Source organism: Gymnoscopelus microlampas (genome assembly GCF_963454915.1).
Source record: "Gymnoscopelus microlampas genome assembly, chromosome: 17".
Classification (NCBI taxonomy): Eukaryota; Metazoa; Chordata; class Actinopteri; order Myctophiformes; family Myctophidae; genus Gymnoscopelus; species Gymnoscopelus microlampas.
In genome coordinates, this window is record NC_139954.1 from 41750579 (window position 1) to 41772539 (window position 21961).

Below are 21961 nucleotides of genomic sequence, written 5' to 3' on the forward strand. Positions count from 1 at the left end.
TGATGTGAGGTTAAAAGTGATGCACTCTCGATCAGAGCCTCGTACACAGTTTCTCAAATTGGTTGGCTCACAGAAAGACTGTTGAGTCTTCTGGGAAGATAAAAAGGTGCTCTGAACATTTCTGTATTTTCAGGGAAGCTCAATTTAGCAGAACGTGTTTGTAAAGTCTGCAGCAAAAAAAGAAAAAAAAGAAAGATGCAATGTATCTGTAAGTCTGTCTGTATACAGCTTGTACATCATAGGTTTACAGGTGTAAAGAAGTGGGTGACATCTTGACAACTTGACTTGAGAAGAGAGAGGACAGAGGTAGAGTAAGAGCAGGAAAGACAAGAAAGGGGGAAAAAAAGAACACAAGATAGAATCAGGTTAACCCGTTCAATCCGGGAACGCATCTGTGTCACTTAAGATTTCTTTGGCTATTCAAAAATTGTGAAAATGTGTGCAAATCATTGAATATATTTTTAACTCAAATCTTTGCTTCTGGTGGTCCCTGGAACAAAATATTTTGAGATGGGGGGATTCCGTGGACAAATGCATATCATTTTGGGTGGTCCTTGACATGAAAAAAGTTTGAGAACCACTGATATCATTGCAACATTAAAAGAAAACGTATGTGCAGATAGTGTATGTAGTAACAGGTATGTACAGTACATGACGTTTACAATTTTCTGCATCATGCAGGTGTGTACATAACATGCTGTCATGAGTCAAGGTTTCCCCCATTTCCTCCTGATTACAGGTGGACATTTATCTGGGGATCCTTTTTTAAGCTGAAAGATTGACTGATTTATTGATTATGAAAAAAAGACCTACTCAATTTGTAAACAACATCAATCAAGCTTGTACAAATAACCACCATTTCCCCAAAAATGACAGATCATTACAAAGAGGGTGGAGGAGGGGGCGGTAATATGGATCATGGCCTGGAGAGACAAAAGTCAGATACGTTTGGAACACAGCACCATTGATTTCCCATGAATCAAGAGCATTAACAGCGCTCAGATGAGCAACATCAAAAGCTATGACCAGGAGGGTCTCCGGGGGGAAAAGAAACTTGATGAAGAATCCTGAGAAAGACTGATTTCAAAGAAAGACTCGAGCAAAGTACAAAGAATTTACACCAAAAAGAAACTGCTAATACGCCTACTTTGTGTGAAATTCACATTTCAATGGCAATCTACTTTTTTTCCTCTTTCTTTCTTTTAATTCTCTCCTTTGGATCAGTCTCCCAAAGCTGTATTGTGCCATATTTCTGATCGTCTCAAGGTAAAGAAAATAATATGAGCTCTATGAAGGTGTTATTTATACACAGCAATATCGACCAATAAACGCCAGCTGTCCTCCTATCGAAGGCAATCCAGCCTGACTCCCAAGATCCATGAGCCCTCATCCCCATGCTTCCCACCCAGTAGCACGAGATAACTTCTATATTTCTGCTGAATGGCTTTAACAACGATCCGCTTCCGTGCAAAAAGTAATAACCAATTTAATAGATAGATGCATTTAACCCATTTAGACCGGGTCATTTTTAGATTTCTTTGGCTATTCAAAAATAGCAGATCTACAAGCTCATAGCGCGGCACCGAGTGCCGCGCTATGAGCTTGTATATCTGCCATTTTTTTAATCTTGAACATTTGTGCAAATATTTGAATTTATATATATTTATAAAGCAAACATTTTAACTCAAATCTTTGCTTCTGGGGGTCCCTGGGACAACATAATTTGAGATGGGGGTCGGCGGCCAAATACTTATCATTTTGGGGGTCCTTCACATGAAAAATTTGAGAACCACTGATATAGAAACATATGTGTTTTTTTTTAAACTGTAGGATTTAGAAGACATTTGTAGAACCCCCCAGAAGCAAAGATTTGAGTTACAAATGTTTGCCTTAAAAATATATATATATATTCAAATATTTGCACAAATGTTCCTGATTTTTTTTTAAATAGTAGATCTACAAGCTCATAGCACGGCACTCGGTGCCACGCTATGAGCTGGTAGATCTGCTATTATTGAATAGCCAAAGAAATCTTAAAATGACACAGATTCTCTCCCGGTCTAAATGGGTTAAACCTCCAGTATCTTCACTGGCCATGATAATGAAACAGCCTGCCGGTATAGTGGCTAAGTTTGTTGTCTCGTTTTGTCTTCTGTCGACCGCCGGGGTGAGGTTCTTTGATTGACATGGGGAGAGATACCACAGGGGAGGGGGAGAGCCGGCTCACTTTGAAATACAGCAGCTTATCGTAATTCCTTTGTAATTTCCTTGTTTATTGGTAGGGGGACGTGTATTGACGTGCACGTGTTTCATAACTTGAACGCCTGGGTTGCATTTCATTATCGATCAAGAAAAGCTATTATCTAATTATCTTAAAAGGTGCTGTAAGTGATTTTCTGTTAAATAGCTCAATATTCCCATAGCAATCATTTGTGCGTTTGCTCAGTAACAGGGGTCTCTCCCCATCTCAGTAAACAGAAAATACATTTTCAGTTCGGGACACACCAATTACATCCAATGAGGAGAGAGAGAGAACTCAAACAGGCTACAGGATAAACAAGTGAAATTGTGACTGATGAAAAACTAATAAATGAACAGACAAAATTGGAACCAGAACACAAGCTGATAAATGATCTTTGTGGGGGCTCTTTCTCCTGACTGGATGATGTATTGTGGAACCCACCTGAAAATGAATTTTCTGTTTACTATGAGCTGGAGAGACGGGAAGACCCCTGTTACTGAACACACGTAAACTGTTTAAACTAGAAAATATCACTTACATCACCTTGAATAGAACAGAATAGAATGGAATAGATTACATAAACACTTGCACAATGTGTTGGCTTGGCATAGCTGCTAAACTGCCTGGGAAGCGGGCAGATTCACTAGCATTGCATGGCATCAAATTAAGTGTAATTGGCAGGGGATGAGCTGGTAATCAGACTCAGGGGCACAGAGAGAACAACCGGGCTCATTCAGCACATTGATCAGGAGCACCAACTGGCAGGTCACCACCAAGGGTGTAGCAAGGAATTACGGGCCCGGTATGAAATCACTGTGGGCTGTTCCCCAGTGGCGTGTCCAGGCTTTTTTGGCTGCGGGGGCCATAGTGGGGGGCGTGCACGCACGCCCACACAAAAGGTGCACGTACGCACGGAATAGCATTAGTTACCATTTTGTCTACTATATTGCGTTGTACAATGGTAGTTGTACAAAATAGCCAATTTACAAGCTCGCAACGCGTCGCATTGTGACACGGGGTGAGCTTGTAGATCTGCTATTTTCATTATTTTAGAACAATCTGTCATTAATTGTAATTGAGGCAAAATTGTGATATTGAATTTTAAGTCACATTGCCCAGCACTAGGACACAGGAACACTACTACAGAAGAGCCTCAGAATTCTGTGTCACATCGATGTTTTGATCACAAGAGTAAACTATTTGCAAAATGGCATTTTATTGTTTCAGTGAACACATGCAGTCACAAGCCCACAGAAATACAGAAATAAGACAGCGAATAGTCTTGCGATTTGCATAACAATCACAGCAGAGGAGAACAACTCAGAAGAAGCACGTAATGGTTCATTTTAGTGCAATAACAGCTTCTCCTGAAGCCACTGTCTCTGGAATAATACAATCTGATATGCGACTTCAGTGTTTGGAAAAGAGCCCTCAGTTGACTTCAGAAATTAAAGGGCTTGACATGCTGTGTTTAGGTTCCCTGAGGGATCGCCTCATCTCTCAGAGCTCTGAGATCGGGCCAACGCCGTTAATGTCCTCAGATTATCCATCAGACAAAAGCATTGCTCAAGTGCATGTGGCAAATGGAGGAACAATTTAAGCACTTTAACCCTATTTCTATATCTATTTTATGCTATTTTCGAAACACTTGTGAACAGTTTGGAAAGATTTTGAAACTTTTGGGGGGGTCCTTGGCACAAAATCTTTTGGTCCGCAGCCAAAGACATATCAATGTGGGGGTCCTTGTACATACTCAAATACAGGGGTCTTCAACCTTTTCAGGCCAAGGACCCCCTAGCTGAGAGAGAGATAAAGCAGGGACCCCCTACTCTATATTGTATAAAATTGTGTTTCAGATTTTTTTAATTTTTTTTTACTTAGTCTGCCCTTTTTTCCCTCTACACCTATAGCCTCTTTGCCAAAAATAGCAGATCTACAAGCTCTCAACGCCTCGCAGCGCGAGGCGTTGAGAGCTTGTAGATCTGCTATTTTTGGCTAAAGTTCTCCTCAGAAAAGGGGATGCTAGGGTTCAGACTCAGAGTGGTTAAGGTAAAGAAATATATATCACACAAAGATTTGGCGGACCCCCTGTAGTAACTCTGATGACCCCCTAGGGGTCCCGGACCCCCTGTTGAAGACCCCTGCTCAAGTATTTACAAAATCGATGTACATAATCAAGTAAAGTAAATGTACTTCAAAATTGTACTTGATTAATGTACTTGCAGTTTCCACCACAGCTGATACCGTATAGTGCAGCCAGGAGACAATCTGATATTCCTTGTCCAGTTTTGTCATATTTTGCTATTATGAAGTCAATTAAATGCTTATAATTTTGTGAGGTCCACAAAGTACTATGTGCAGCTATGACAATGACAAGAATAGTAATAATACAGAAAGACTATTCTAGTTCACAAGGTATAGCTCTTTTTTTTCCACTAAATGCTGCTTGCACTATGCTCAGACAAAAACTGCACTGAGGCTAGAATGCATGTCAGTACTGCCTGCCAATGTACCCTCTACTTGCCTATTTGTTGTGCCAACTGGTCAAATCGGTTTATTTCACGCTCATGTTTTTGCCTCGAGCTATTGTTAGGCCTGTCATAATTATTACATGATCGTTTAATCGCAATTATTTGAGATTATTACAACAACATTTTACATAATCATCATAATCATTACCATGTTGATTTTTTTCTTCTTTTTTTATAGTAGAAATAGCAGATCTACAAGCTCAAAACGCGTCACGAGATCGCCTATTTCCACTATTCAAGTTATTTGTCATATCTGTGCACCTTTTGTTGACGAAGCATAGAAGCAAAACAAAAATGTAATTTCTTTTCATAATGTTCCAATGTTCAACGACACAATTAACGTCACAATTAAATCGTTCGTCGCAATTATTTGAGCGACAATTAATCGTCAAGTAAACATTCCTAAAGGTGACAACCCTACCTCTCAGTGGCAGTCTTCAGTTCAGTCACATCATCAGTAGCAGGTAGCAGGGGATTCTCCTCAGCATCTCACCATCTTCATCCAAAAGCCATCCATGCGTTTCATGTTGACTTTAGTTTGGTTCAAATGGATAGCCAAGCTCAGCTCTCATCACAGATCTGCAAACAATGACCAGGTGAGTTAAATCCTTGGTTCTCAAAGTGGGGTCCAGGGACCCCCAGGGGTCCTTGAGGGAGTTCCAGGGGGTCCCCAGCTAAATGATAGATTAGGCACCAAATGGACCCTTATGGGTCTAACTCTGAGTGTACATATGTACACTCTCAGAGTTAAATTGACATAGATTTTACAATATAAATTGCGGTCCAAGTGATAGAAATGCCATTAAATGGGGGTCTGTAGCCCTAATGCATGTCAAACTGGGGGTCCTTGAAATTAAAATGGTTGAGAATCACTGCTGGAGCCGTAAAAAAATCTTCTCTTATGGGGCCCCTGGCATATCTTTTGAAATGGGGGTCCGCGGGCTAATAAGTGTCATTTTGGGGGTCCTTGACATGAACAAGTTTGATAACCACTGAGTTAAATTACTTCATTCACACACAAAACATCCTTTAACTAGCTAATTAATTTGCTATCTATAGGCACCACATAACATTATGCCAATTATAATATAAAACTATAACATATTATCATAGTCAAGGGTTGGATTGGGTGTTAGTTGACATACTGTCATCCCCAGGGCCAGGGGTTCATGTTTTCATCATATGGGGTGCTAACTTCACAGAGCCTCACGCTACAGAAACAGGAGTTAGGTTCCTGTTGGTTCCTTCCTTTTCTTTATGTAAAGCTTTGGGTACTAAAAGCGCAATATAAATCTGAGCTATTATTATTTATAGGCTCCTTCCCTATGGGCCCCATGGTTCGCCAGGCGTAATTATTACTTATATAACATAGTTAACATTAATTAGCCTATGCCATTACTTAAAATATCAACAAATATTGGTATTGTAACACTGGAGTACTATGAAGCTATGTTAGAAAATCCATTGACAAAAGTTGAACTTATACCTGATACTGTGAATGTGCTCATATTTAGAATTAGGCTACTTCTTTTTTTTTTTTGGTGGAAACGTGACGGAAAACGATCTGTGTCAAGAACACCTGGCTGTCAGCACTCAGCAATTAACCTTGTGTCATCTGTGGTTTTTATTTAATGCATGTACTATGACTGTAGCCCCCCCCCCTGACCAGCCGAGTTTTTAGCACTAATGCTATCCTAAACAATTATTGTAAATCTTTTATCAAGACATAGACAAAGGTTCCTATGTGTAGGCTATAGGCTACTTTGCTCGAGCTAGCAATGAAAGCAACGAATGACTCACCACCTGGCGCCTGCTCACCAACTGGCCCAAACTTCAGTGAGGGTGGCTAGGTGTCAAGACTTAAATACAAATACAGAATCAAATAAATACGAATATTGGGCCTACTGGCTGTCTACTACATTAAAATGAAATGCTAATGTAGCTAAATATAGGGTACTTAAAGGGGAAATCCACCCATTTTCAATATTTAACTATGTCATTAATATAGCATAAAGGAGTTGTGTGGGTTTAACATTGCAAATTACAACATGATGAGTCATCACGTTGTAATTTGCAATGTTAAACCCACAATCAATCCTCCAGTTCAAGGCAACACAGAAAGGGGGGAACTTTTTTCTTATTTCCACACAACTCCTTTATGCTATATTAATGACATAGTTAAATATTGAAAATGGGTGGATTTCCCCTTTAAGGAAAACCGGGGAAAAAAACACCTACGCGGCTAGAAATCACTGGTTGGTCTCAAGTGCGTTTGTAAAGTGGCGCTATTCTGAGTGTCAGGGTAGTTCTCATTGACAGTAGGCCTACTACTGTGTGATGTATTATTCCGCCTCAGACCTCCGCTGGAGGAAGTAGTCCTTCCTTAAATCTATGTTTACCACAGTGAGTGAGTGTGTCTATTTTATTTGGAATTGTTTTAACATATCAAGTATGAATAGTTACTAGATGATGTTTCAACCATGATGTAATAGTTTAAAGCAGTGGTTCTCAAAGTGGGGTCCGGGGTCCCCCCCCCCCCCAGGCCCAGCGGGACCTCCCCCCCCCCCCCTCAGGCCCAGCGGTCTTTGAGGGGGTTTCAGGGGTTAAATGACTAGCAAAATGTGTTACTTCCCTCACAGGTGTTACCAATGAAACTAATGTAATGAAGCCCCCCCACACACACACACACGCGCACACAAAAACAAACATGGCGGCCCCCATCCGCGTTGCGTTTGTGCTGCAGAAGCTACTTAGCGCGATAGGGCTTTTACAGCAAAATATACTGCTCCTACACTACCACCGCCAGCAACAAGTGGACATGGAGAACAGCATATAGACCCCTTAACAGACGACGTCACACTGATAAGAACCAGTATGCGCTCAATGAACAACAGGTCTCGCTATAGGACGCGCCAAACAATCACCATCACAATCGCGCCGTCCAGTCTCAATATTGGTAAACAAATAATTGGTCTATACAACATGCTGTTTGTGTTTACATCGCACTCTTCTTCTCTCTGTTTGGTGCTTTGAGGCAGCTTTACAGCGCCACCCACAGGCCGGGCATAGATACTACAGCGTTTTCAATGGAATTGTGTTTTTTTCAGTGGTTTCGTGTGGAGTGGACACACATTTCTTGAGACGATTCCGTTCCGTGTGTACAGTAAACTAAACTTTTTGAAAACGACTCTGTGACATTTTTTAAAACGTCTCCGTGTGGATGTGGCCTTATTAATTTGAAGAGCCCCCTATTAACTCTGAGAGTGTACAAATGGAATACGGGTCCATTTGATTCCATTTGTACACTCTCAGAGTTATAGGGGAGCCAACATGCACAATATCAGCACCTGACTCTGTTTGACCTGAATGGAACAGAGCCTTCATTAGTATCATTGGTAACAACGGAAGTGGGAAGAGGCTGCTGAGCCTAAAACCAATTATGAGAGGGGCCCATATGGGATATCTCAAGGTGGGGTCAGGCCGTCAGGGGACCCCCAGGGGTCCTTAATTAGGGGGGTTCCAGGGGCTCTGCAGCAAAATGTGTTAATACAGCATCACAATCATTTTAACCCGTTTATCCATATTTTATACGTTGGCTATAAAGAAAATACCAGATATATAAGCTCAGAGCGCGTCACTTTGTGCCGTGCTGCAAGCTTGTACATCTGCTATTTTTGAACATTTTTGAAACATCTTGAAAGTTTTTGATTAATGTTTCCTTCTCTTCTGGGGGTCCCTGCCACAAAAAAAAATCAGACGGGGGGTCCACGGTCAAATATATATCAATTTGGGACTCCTTGACATGAAAATGTTTGAGAACCACTGCCATATGCCACTAACAACAGCATACTTATTCCTTTCCCATAACATCCAAGCCACGTAGTTTATTTTTTGTTCACTGCAAATCTCCCCATATGTACTGCAGTCCCTGTTGCTGCCAAACCCCCTCTGTTTGTCTTGGAAGCGTGTAGAGACAACCACATGCCTCCCCGGATGCACATGGTGTGACCACCACCAGCAGCTTCCTTTCACCTGACAGTGAGCAGCGTCCCTATGGGACAGCGTAGCACAGTGGTTCTCAATCTCAAAGTATAGGGCCTGGGGACCTCCAGGGCAGTTAGTGGTAGCTCTCAAACTTTCTCATGACAAGGACCCCCAAATGTATATATATATATATTTGGCCACAGACCCCCATCTCAAAACTATTTTATGCCAGGGACCTCCAGATGCAAAGATTTGAGTTAAAAATGTTCACTTAAAAAAAAAAAAAAGATTTAAAAAAAATGCCAAAGTGTAAAATATGGTTAAAGTGGTTAAAATGATTGTGACGCAATATTAACTTATTTAGCTGGGGACCCCCTGAAACCACCCCAAGGACCCCACTTTGAGAACCAATGAATCCTCCAGGGGGTCCTCCTAACCCTATATACATTTGCAATTTGAACCACAACGCATTGTGAGCTTGTAGATCGGCTATTTTCAAACAATATTGAAAAAATCACACCTGTGTGAAGGTAGCGGTGCCTTTGATATATTTTGTCATAGATATGTGTTTCTACTAGAGAAACAATATTAAATCTCTGTACATTTATTTCAAGGCTTCCAGTGGCACTAAATAGTGCCATTGGAAGCAAATCACCAAATGCATTCCAAGGTAAGTGGCAAAAACTGATCTGTCATAGCTGATAGAGTGGGTATCTAAAAAATAAACTTTGTGTGTGCGTGTGTATAAATGTGGTACCAGAAAGATATGTATGTGTTATGAAATAATCTATACAATTTATAAGCCGTACCCAGAGTGTTTATGTTCCGGACTTTTACAGTTTATATAAACCATCTAATTTTGTATTCATGATATAATATTGATGTCATGAATAGTTCCCTTGCCTGACCAATCAGAACGTTGACGGGCCTGACCAATCAGAACGTTGACGGAAAAGCCAGGTATAGAGCAGGACCATCGCCGTTAAAAATACATACAAAAAAAGAAGGGGGAAAAGCATGAGAAAATAAAAATATATACAAAAAAAAACATGAGAAAATAAAAATATATACAAAAAAAAACATGAGGAAATAAAAAATAAACCTTGACATCATAGTGATGTCATGAATAGTCCCCTTGCCTGACAAATCAGAACCTTGACGGGCCTGACCAATCAGAACCTTGACGGGCCTGACCAATCAGAACGTTGACGGACCTGACCAATCAGAACCTTGGCGAGCCTGACCAATCAGAACGTTGACGCAAAAGCCAGGTATAGATGGCTAATATCCGCTCTATACCTAAAGGTATACCTAAAGGTATAGAGCTAGCGCCGCTAAAAAATATTCAGTGTGCTGGCATAGCAGCACACAGAAGTTGGCGCCATGTGTTCCCCAGTGACCCTCCGCTGATCAACCAGTAGGTGTCGCTAGTGCAGAGTAAAGGTCACAAGCCCCTGCCAACCTCCTACCCCATGAACACTTATTTCTTGTTTCCCAGTGTTTTGGATAGATCAGGATAGAGTATACCCATTTATCAGCTTAAGAATTATAGTATTCCAATTCCAATTGTGTCTGCTCATTTCTTTGTTTCATCTCTTCCAATTTCACTTGTTTAATCTGAATCCTGTGTGAGTTCTCTCTCCTGATTGGATGAAATTGTTATCCCGACCTGAAAACTAAATAGAGCCCATGTTCCTATATTAGATTGTAGCATAGAGACAGTTATACTAGGCAAATTGACACTTGTCCTGTCATTTACATAATGTGTCTATTCCATAAAAATCATATACAAATAAACATGTAAAAGAAAATAAAGAGCTACGTTCACAATTTGAATCACCTTGATATGTAATAAGTAAGACACATGCCTCCCCGGTTAATGTATAATGGGCACCACACTTGTGGTTATCGCTACACAAACACAGTACTTTTTTTGCCAGGAAATTAGCTGAACAAGGTACATGCGTTGGAACAACAACGGAAGCCTTTACAGTGTCAACCTTGCTCCAGTGCACAGCAGCATGCAGCACGCTTCAGGAAGCCCTTTGGAATAACACCATTTTCAACAGGAACCTCCCTCACTCACACTTTCATCTTCTCCGCGGTAAATTGGCTGCCAGCCCAGTTGGTCCAGATCATTCTGGTCTAAATGAAGACTGAGTCAGAATAAACGGCCCTGTCAATTTGTTCCCAATATCCTGGGACACAGGGGGCTCCCAGGCCTGCCCACAACAATCCTGCGGGGCGGAATCTCAATCCGTTGCGCAGAGGAAGTGAATTCTTTAAAGGGGGATCCGTGTCAAAATGCGTCCTATAGGGTTTTTATTATTGCCAAATAGAAATAAAAGCCCTTCTTCTTTCCACTGCCAACGACATGCAATGCATCTATAGCGGCGTTTATTGGAATGGAGTCTGTTGGCTTTATTAAGCCGGCAAACGCCCGTGCTTGGTTTATTACGTGGTGGTTCCGGCATATACCTGTCAGGAGACTTTCCATTTAATTCAGATAAATGCCTCTGCAGCGTGTCCAATATACCCCGTCTCTTCATTGCTTTAGCCTCCTTTTGGAGACTTTATGGCGGTTTCACGGCGTCAAGGCAAAGTGCTCAGAGCAGGAGAAATGAGCACCACTCCAGCACCAAAAAACACACTGATGTAAATTTCTGACATTGTAATTTACAGGCTTTTGTAACCTTTGGCAAAGCACGCCTGCCAAGGCCCGTGTCTCCAAATGGCTTTGCTGACATTAGAGGGAAACAATCTGTGCCATTTACTTTGATTTGTGTAAAACAATTTCCCCAGACAAACCACCTGTACACCGGCTTAGATTAATGAGTTAATTCTAGGCCGTTCTCACATCCTCGCCCGTAAATAAAGTTTCTAAATAATCATTGAGGTTGGGCGGTCATTATGTAATCAGGGTATTTAGTCCCCCTGGATGTCGAGTTAAATGAGGCAACTTTGTCTCAATTGTAGCTCCTAAACACAAAGTGTTGCAAGGAAACCCGGATAAAAATGGCTCAGTGAATCGATCTGTCCGAGAGGAACATTGGGTTATAGTACGTATCAATGGCCCACTTAGCCACTTAGGGGCTGCCAATATTTTAGACAGCGCCGTCTGTGAAGCACTTTATCATAATGTGCAATGTCTCCATGCAGTCATTCTCTCTTAAGGTGGCATTTCATCAGCAGCACAGTGCTGTCCAGCAAAACTACAGCGGTGTGAAAGTGCTCTGTGCATAACAGAAAGGTCAAGAGGAACCTCCATGAGCTGTTATATGCCTCAGAGGAACCTCCATGAGCTGTTATATGCCTCAGAGTCCTCAAACACATACTGGAGTAGTGTGTCTGCCAGTGCCGGCCCCAGGAGTTGCTAGTAGGGGGCCCCGCAGGCTGACACTGTACGCCTTGGCAGACAGTGTCTGCCTGCCAATGATTTCTTTTATACTACTGTTGCTTTCTTTCTTTATTCTTCATCTTTCTTCTTTTTCTAGATTGTGTTTTAAAGGGTTAGCTCACCCCCAAAATGACTTTTTTTCTATTGATTAGTCACCCCATGGAGACTTGAATTCAAGGATATTTTTTTAGTTTTTGTCGCATTCCTAAGCCAATAATTTGATGACCGGCAGCAGTTCCGGTAGGAGACACAAAGAGTCTCCTTTGTGTCTCCTATACCGGAACCGCTGCCTACCGGTCCGCTGGTCGTCAGATGATTGGCTTAGGAATGCGACAAAAACAAAAAGATATCCATTAATTCAAGTCTCCATGGGGTGACTAATCGATAGAAAAAAAACATATTATTTGGGTGAACTTTTGGGGACTAAAAGACCAAAGAGAAAGACCCTCCAAATTCGATCTCACTGTAATCCAATTCATCTGTCTCGTACTGCATAACCTTGCCTGTGTATGGCAAAAAACTAAAACCTGTTAGCTCTTGTCTAATTTGTCATGCTACCACTTTACTTTGTATGTTATCTATTACATGTTGCAGTTACTCGGGATGTAGAACAGCCGCCTGGGCTCTGGAAGGTTCCCGGTTCGATCCCCATGGTTCTTGCTGGCATCGTGTTGACGCATCCTTTGAACAAGACACTGAACCCTAACTGCTCAGGTTGGTGCCTTGCATGATCGGTGTCTGATTGTGTATGTGAGAATGGGTGAATGCAATGTAATTCATTATTTGCACTTTCTTCAAAGTGCAAAGCACTTCTTGAAGAAAGGTGCTACATTGTAAAAGCAGGGATAATGTCTGAGCACCGTGGCTGCAGTTCGGGTAATCTCTCATTGATCGTCTAGGAATCAGAAAGGTTTGATCCCTGGCATTGCGCCAAAGTGTCCTTGAGCAAGACTTCATACCCCTGACTGCTCCTCAGCAAGCGGGTTGGTGCTTGGCACTACTGTCAGTGTGTGTGTGTGTGTGTGTGTGTGTGTGTGTGTGTGTGTGTGTGTGTGTGTGTGTGTGTGTGTGTGTGTGTGTGTGTGTGTGTGTGTGTGTGTGTGTGTGTGTGTGTGTGTGTGTGTGTGTGTGTGCATGCGTGCGCGTGCATGAGGCATACACTGTAAAGTGCTTCGAGTGGTCCTAAGACTAGAAAAGTGCTATACAAATGCAGCCCATTACGATTTGGTACTGCGCTCCTTATTTCTGCGTGTAATGTGACATGTGTACAATCCAAGGGGTTTGGACCTGGATGAGATGCTTAAAGGCTAAATGTAATGTAAAACGTAGGCATGTGACCCATTCTGTGAGCCCGCCACAGTTTAAGGAACCTTTTACATTCAACTCTCCGAACACAAAGCTATACTGTTGTCTCCGTATCCGGGGATTATTCGTCATTGTCCCGCTGAGACACTGGTACTTAGACCTGTAATCATGGCCAGCCAAACTAATCACTTCCATCGATCTTAAGCCCTTCGCTTTATTCCCAATAAAGCGCACTCAGACACCATTCATTCTCCCTCCTCATAATGAGCTAAATTAGATAAGAGCAATTAACAACAGCCTCCTTTGTTTTCTTAATCTGGGTATAGTCTTTGTGTGGCCTTTTGTTTTTTTCATAACAATTTATACATCTGATCGTTTAAATGAGTTACTTACTGAAAGTTTGGATTTAACTGATGATTATTTTAACGAGTTAAACGAGTGCATCGGAGTGGGAATTCACGTACAGTTGCTGACTGTGTTATTAATCCATTAAGGCATCTGTGCCATTTTTAGATTTCTTTGGCTATTCAAAAATAGCAGATATACAAGCTCATAGCTATGAGCTTGAGCTTGCAGATCTGCTATTCTTTTGAAAAATCATGAAAATGTTGTATGTTTTTTAAGCAAACATTTGTAACTCAAATCTTTGCTTCTGGGGATTCTACAAATGTCTTCTAAATCCTTTTTTTAAAAACGTATGTTGCTATAATATCAGTGGTTCTCAAACTTTTTCATGTCAAGGACCACCCAAAATTATATGTATTTGGCCGCTGAACCCCATCATGTTATTCCAAGGACCCCCAGAAGCAAAGATTTGAGTTACAAATGTTCGCTTTTAAAAAAATATATATATATATTCAATGATTTGGTCGGTGCCGCGCTATGAGCTTGTATCTGCTATTTTTGAATAGCCCAAAGAAATCTAAAAAAATGACACAGACGCGTTCCCGGTCTTGATGGATTAAGGTGATTTGTTATAATAGCTAGTAGGAGAATGAAGTCCATGTAATGACTTGGGTCTTTCCACTAGATGGCCCTTAGACCCTGCTGTGATTCCTCTGGAGTGGTGTTATACCACAAGAGCCACTTGAGCTCATTGACTGTACTTTATAGTAAAAGAGCCTTGCACTCCAGAATCACATATCCAACTCCAACTGGAAGATGTCTGAGCCAGCCAGTCACTTTTATGTGGCAACTGACACACATTCCCTTTCAAGTAGTACAGTGCACAGCAAATAGGGCCTACTGGTTCGCTGCCAAAATCACTAATTAAAACTTTAATTTATTCCAAGTCCTCGTTAAAACATGAAATATCACAAGGCATGTTAAGCTGGATGATTCTTATTCACGTTTTGCATGTGAAACCACAACAAACCCACAATAAACCAGCCCACAAAGAAAAAGAGAAAACAACCCAAAAGAAAAGCACAATATGTTCTTGTCGGTGAGGAAGCGGTTTGCTCAGCAAACCGTGTCACATGATGACTTCCTCGTTTAACACCTCATAATGAAAACATTCTCACTGAGCAGCTTGTAATCATTGGGCAGAGCGCCGTAATGACAATCTGGCAATTGTGCACCACCTCGGTGAACACTTGAGTGTGCGCCGTGTCTGACACATATACATGCACCGAGCCAAAAGAAAGTCACTTCATGTCGCTCACTATCTGACGTTTGACATAAATTGCTCTCGGTAATGATGGATTTCCCTCTTAAGGCCCTCTCTCTCTCGCGCGCACGCACGCATCTCAGAGTTTGAACGGCTTCTCTTTTCCTTTGGAAAAGTCAGCCTTTGGGGGTCCTTGGTCGTGACATTACAAGGGCTCCTTTTGTTTCTTTTGGCAGCGAGCGAGCTGCAGTACCCCGGGATCCATCCACTCAGATCCTATGTATGCAGCAACACTGACTTCCAGGCACAAGCTTAAGCTGCACCGCCGGCCCACAAGCAGCACCATTCCTTCCCCTTGATTTATGGCCTAACGAGAAAGATAAAATAACAGGGAGGTCTAATTATTCTCTGTGAGGAAACAAGAGAAAGCCCAGAGAGGAGGGGGGGGGGGGGGGGGGGGGGAGACGCCATCGGTCCGTTGTGTGGGAGGGCTGTGTCCGCAGCCAGAGAGTCGCTGTCCGGAGGGCAGGGCGTGAATGGGAGTGTGTGCAGGTGGTGTGGTGTGTGGTGGGCCGGTCCAGCCTCCATGCATCCCAGCGGGGTCATCTTACCGCTCAGTGCCCCTTACCTTCCCCCTTACACTGACCCCATGGCTCTCCCCTGTATGGAAGCTCCATACGCCCTCCTCCTTTTATAACCCCATGTAAATCTCCCTCCAGTAACACAACCCTGTCATGCCTGCAGTGCAAACCACTGTTTTTTTACTCTAATCACATTCAACCTGGCTTCCCCAGTTTTTTTCATCGTCATTGTAGGGGAAAACCTTTTGCAGAAAATGTCAGAAATAGCATGTCTACACGCGCTTGGGTTTGACCACCTCAAACTCATCAAACACTTCACATTCTTCTTGATTCTATTCTTTATTCTTCAAACCTGGAGAAGAAGGTACACTCTGCACACTGGTTTAAAGTTCCCAAAATGTATTTTCTTCAATGGCGCAATGTTTCAACCTTATAGGTCTCCATCAGGCAAATATATGAATTATTCTTCAAACCTGGAATCCCTACTATGAGCATGTCAAAGGCAAAAATATTGGCAAATTGTTCAAGCTCTTTTTGAATGGGGCTTAAATGGTTAAAAATTGTATTAATCCCATAGAGGACACTGAGAAGGTCTCTGGCACAGAGATGTGGTCATAGGTCCACTCCACTTGAAAGATAGAAAAAGACATCATAAAGGGTATAGAGTCCAGGGTGAAACCTTAGACATGAGAATGGCCGGACATTTGAGGACCCGAGCCCCGTCAGATGAAAGGCAGGCGTCCATCAATAAGTCATTAAAGCGGACACGTAGATACGATCCCCCACTCTGGAGTCTCCAGCTCGCTGGAAGCAAAGGTCAGGAAGTTTCTGCAGAATGAATAAAGGATGATATGAAAATGGAAACAGGGAGTTACAGTATATCAAATGAGGAAGTGATGAGCACCATCTGCTGGTTTTGAGACTTTATGGCCTAATTTGTTGTTTACTCGGTGTGCATGTGTGAAATTAGCAAACGGCCACAAGCGCTTTGCATAATACTATTGGTTACTCGTCACAAGAGCCGTAGTAGGAATGAATCAGATTACTCAGTGGCGGCATGAAGCTCCTGTGGATAAGAGCATCAGCCTAAATGTCTAAAATGAGAACATAAATACTTCTCTCAGAACAGTACAGTGCATTTTGTTGACACTCAGTATGTATTATTCATACAAGGTATTCATATGCAATGTACTCCATATGTAGTATGCTATTTATACAGTGTACTTCGTATCAATATGCAATGAACTCTATAATTAACCACTTTAACCCTGGCTTCCCTATTGCCCTATAGCAGGGGTCCTCAACGTTTTCAGGCCAAGGACCCCCTAGCTGAGAGAGAGATGAAGCAGGGACCCCCTACTCTATATTGTATAAAATTGTGTTTCAGATAAACTTTTGCTGCTCTTTTTTCCCTCTACATATGTAACTCTTTGCCAAAAATAGCCGATCTACAAGCTCACAACGCCTCGCGCTGCGAGGCGTTGTGAGCTTGTAGATCTGCTATTTTTGGCTAAAGTTCTCCTCAGAAAACTAGGGTTCGAGTGGTTAATGTAAAACAAAATAATCATATCACACAAAGATTTGGGGGACCCCCTGTAGTAACTCTGAGGACCCCCTAGGGGTCCCGGACCCCCTGTTGAAGACCTCTGCCCTATAGTCATGGACAGAAATGTCTCCCCACCAAAAAATGAAAATAGCCCATCTACAAGCTACGATCTGTTGTGAGCGGCATTTTTTTAGTTAAAGAACATGTTTACAATGTTTGGAAATAGTTCTTAAGTGGGTAAAGAACCGTAACATCTGTTATCCACGTCCCTACGACAGACAGACAGTGTATAGAGACACACATTGTCTACTTGAAACTCTGGATTTGCAGGTCACTAACTGCCTGGACAGGTCGCTGTCTTCTTTTTACGACATGATGATGAGCAGTAAAATACCACCCAGGGCAGATTCTCTGTTGTTTTGCTGTTTTTTCAGATTGTGTTGTATTTATAGAAAGTGAGAAATACATGGATGGAAACACAAAGCAGCAACATCCGAGTTATGACAGACAGTTTGATGCAACAGCTGGCCGAGGCAAGACATGTTGTTGTTGTATTTAGGTGTGTGTGTGTGTGTGTGTGTGTGTGTGTGTGTGTGTGTGTGTGTGTGTGTGTGTGTGTGTGTGTGTGTGTGTGTGTGTGTGTGTGTGTGTGTGTGTGTGTGTGTGTGTGTGTGTGTGTGTGTGTGTGTGTGTGTCTGAGTGTTTGCGTGTGTGTAATTCTGAAAAAGGCAAAGCTAAGGGCCTCTCTTTGACCAGTAATTTTATCACCGATGATCCGAACAAGCGTCTCTAACCCCGATCCGTCTTCGTTAACCAATGAGGGGCATTAGGACCTGACCCAAGTCACCCCACCCCACCACTGATTCATGGTCCCAGTGACATGTGTTAACCCTGGAAAGCTCCTACCTAGAGTGAAGCATATAACAACATTTACAAGGCAATAAATTCAATCCACTTAGCCGGAACAATGACAACCCCACTGTTTGTGTTTTATCCCTGGAAACCCATAAACGAATATAATAAACCCTCGACAATGGCACCGCAGTTGGTGCCATGCAAGAAAATAATTTTAACATGAACTGTTAGTTTCACAGTCGATTTGATTGTGTTTTTTGAAAACGCTTCCGCAATGGCTGACATGAACCTCAGGGAGGCCCTTATCACTCAGCAAATGATAACTGAGGGTTGTTACTCAAAATTGACTTCCGAAATTACTTTTGCTTTTCTCCGTGTGCCTGCTGTGAGGTGTTATCGTGATTTGTATTATTGTATGATTATTCTAGGTACAACAAGATGGGGAAATCTGTCCAATGATGATAAGCTGAAAGCCTTCAGCTTCGCTAATAAGTGCTGCGGGGACTTTAATTGGCTTTGTCTCGCTGAATCTGTACAAAAGGCTCAGGCCCAAACAAGGCATGAGTGATTGTGTTTCCTTCTTAATCCATTTCTTGAGGGTCACTTCAGCCACTTATGGGAGGCATTTAAGGCACCTTAATGTGCTTGTTACTGCTGAACAGACCCGAGATCCACTGAACAAACACAAACACTTGGAGAAGGTCTGCACGGTAGCCTTTCACTCGCACGCTGCTTTTGTTTGTTCAAGAGTTCAGTCCAGCCATTTTGTCCCCATGTGTTCCAGCTTTTTTTGTACTGTCTGTGTCAAACGAAGCCAATATGGCAACTGGGCCCGCTGACTGATATCCAGCAAATGGCTGGCGGCGAGGCAAAGCATGTTGCTAGAGATGTGCCCTTTTCCTGCCCAGTGAGCAGCTAATGGTGCACAACAGAGACCGGCCCGGGCAGGAGTGGGGGGGGGGTCAACGGACTCACTGCCCGCTCGTGGCTCCCCGCTCCAGATGTGCTTTTGGCCCCTGCATTGTGCGCGGCTACAAAGCACAGCTCACCGGGCTCCGCTCGTTGGGGCATTCATGTTTTGGCTGGAGCCGCACCGCCCTTTTACTGTCTCTGCTTCTTTGTGTCTCTCTGGCTGACGGCCTCTCTCCGCTCTGCAGGGGCTTTGGCTCTGGGCTTTCACTCCAGCCGAGGCACACTTCACAGCAGTACACACACACTCACCTACACACTCACTCACGCACACATGCGTACACGCACATGCACACATAAGCACACGCACACACACACGCACACACACACACACACACACACACACACACACACACACACACACACACACACACACACACACACACACACACACACACACACACACACACACACACACACACACACACACACACATTAGGGGAAGACATTAGATTAGACAGACAGACGGATACAGAGGACCAGAGGCACAGACAGACAGACAGACAGACAGACAGACAGACAGACAGACAGACAGACAGACAGACAGACAGATACAGAGGACCAGAGGCGCACACACACACACACACACACACACACACACACACACACACACACACACACACACACACACACACACACACACACACAGAGAAAGAGAGCTGTCCCTTCCCCCGCCACCACTGAGGGTGGAGAGTGGACCATCTGCCTCTGAGAGCAGCAGCACAATGACCAGAGATCTGAGGACTCCACTTAATGGGGAGTTTGTCGGCGTTAAAAATTCATTCAGCATGTCCCTGTGCTGCTGTCAGGCGAGCTGCGAGCCTTTTCATCCTCGTTACTGATAAGTGTTTTGTTTCCAGAGGATTCGGGTTCGAGCGCTGCTGCACCGCTGATGACTTCGTCACCTGTGGTTCCCTTACTATGACAGCAGTGGCTCTAAACGTGCAGTCTGCGGACTCCCCGGGGGTCCTTGAGGGGGTTCCAGGGGGTCCCCCAACTACATGATTGATAGCTAGATACCAAATGGACCCTTACTGCTCTGTAACTCAGAGAGCGTACAAATGGTGTACATTTGGTTCCATTTGTAACTCTCTGAGTTAGATAGATGAGACCTTTATTGATCCTGCGGGGGGGGGGGGGGGGGGGGGGGGGGGGGGGGGGGGGCGGTCAGTCGCCAGAGGCAGAACAGTATAGTTAAAGTACAGATACAGAGTAAAAGAAGTACTGTAAGATACAGCTAAAATAGCTATAGGAGTCAAAAAAGAAAAGCAACGGCACAAAAACAATATCAGCAAATAAACGACAGTATACAACAGTATACCGCCGATACAGTATCCCTGCACTATGCAGACACAAATACACCCAATTCCAGTGTCATCAAAATATCCGCCACTATAATAGTAGAGGATTCCACCGTGTATATCGGTGTCCCAGAGATAAAAATGGCATCAAATGGTGTTCCGTGGTCTGACGCATTGGTTCTCAAAGTGGGGACCCCCAGGGGTCCTTGGGGCGTGCCAGGGGGTCCCCACCAAAATGTGTTAATATAGGATCAAAATAATTTGGCTGTTCATAAATAGCAGCTCATACAAGCTCATAGCGCGTCACTTTGTTTCCTTGACATGAAAAAGTTTGATAACCAGTGGCCTAACGCAAACTTGGGGTCCACGAAAAAAAAAAGAAGTTGAGAATCACTGCCTTACACACATCACAGAGGTTGCTGACACTATTCTCCCCAAACAAGATCCATTCATTGCACATGACATTAATGTCACAACGCTCGCTGGGCTCTTGCCGACAACCGGTGTGTTGACACAGAGTGTCACCAGTTCAACGGCAGAGCAGAAGAGATGAAAACAACCAATACATATTATTTTGGTAAAGCTCACAGCTAGTGCAAATCCGAGATGAGGGCAGTGGTGCGACTGTATAGGGGCAGATGATCCACGGTGATAGAGAGTCACGGTCCCTGGCAGCGGGGGGCTATTGATCTCCCCTGCTAGCAGACATCTGTGGCATCTATCAGGGGGGCTCTGACACTGTGTGGACAGGGGAAGTGCAGGAGGAGAGGAGAGAAGTGCTGCTGCCATGGCATTTTGAGAGAGAGAGAGAGAGAGAGAGAGAGAGAGAGAGAGAGAGAGAGAGAGAGAGAGAGAGAGAGAGAGAGAGAGAGAGAGAGAGAGAGAGAGAGAGAGAGAGTGCTGGCATTACTTGTGAGGGCCAAATGTAGAGTTAGAGGTTAGGCATTTAGAGGTTAGGTTTAAGGGTTAGGGTTAGAGTAATGCCTGATTTATACTTAGCACACAGAAAATAGCTGATTTACAAGCTCACAACGGAGCTAGTATATCAGCTATTTTTGGCTTCAGGGCTAGCATTAAAAATAAAAAATGGTATTCATAACATGTCCATGTTCACACATGTCCTCACAAATATTGTAATACAAACGTGTGTGTGTGTGTGTGTGTGTGTGTGTGTGTGTGTGTGTGTGTGTGTGTGTGTGTGTGTGTGTGTGTGTGTGTGTGTGTGTGTGTGTGTGTGTGTGTGTGTGTGTGTGTGTGTGTGTGTGTGTGTGTGTGTGTGTGTGTGTGTGCGCTCGCGTGTCTGTGTTGATGATGATGATGACGCGTCGCAGACAGACAACAACAACAACAGGCGGTGACGGTTCGATAACAGTTCAGCCTGTTTCTCTACGTGTCCAAGATTGAGCAATGTGTCTTATCTTTCAGTTTATCTCTCTCTTTCCTTTGGTCTCTCTGCCCCGCTGTACCTCTCTCTCTCGTTCTCTAATTTCAATTTCAACTCCAATCAATTCAAACAGGCTTCATTGGCATGTACATTAACATTGCCAAAGCAAGTGTGAAATAAAAAACACCCAAAAATTATAAATGTGTGCAATTAAAGATATAGCCCTACTAGATCAGAGTGTAATCAGAGTTGTGTAA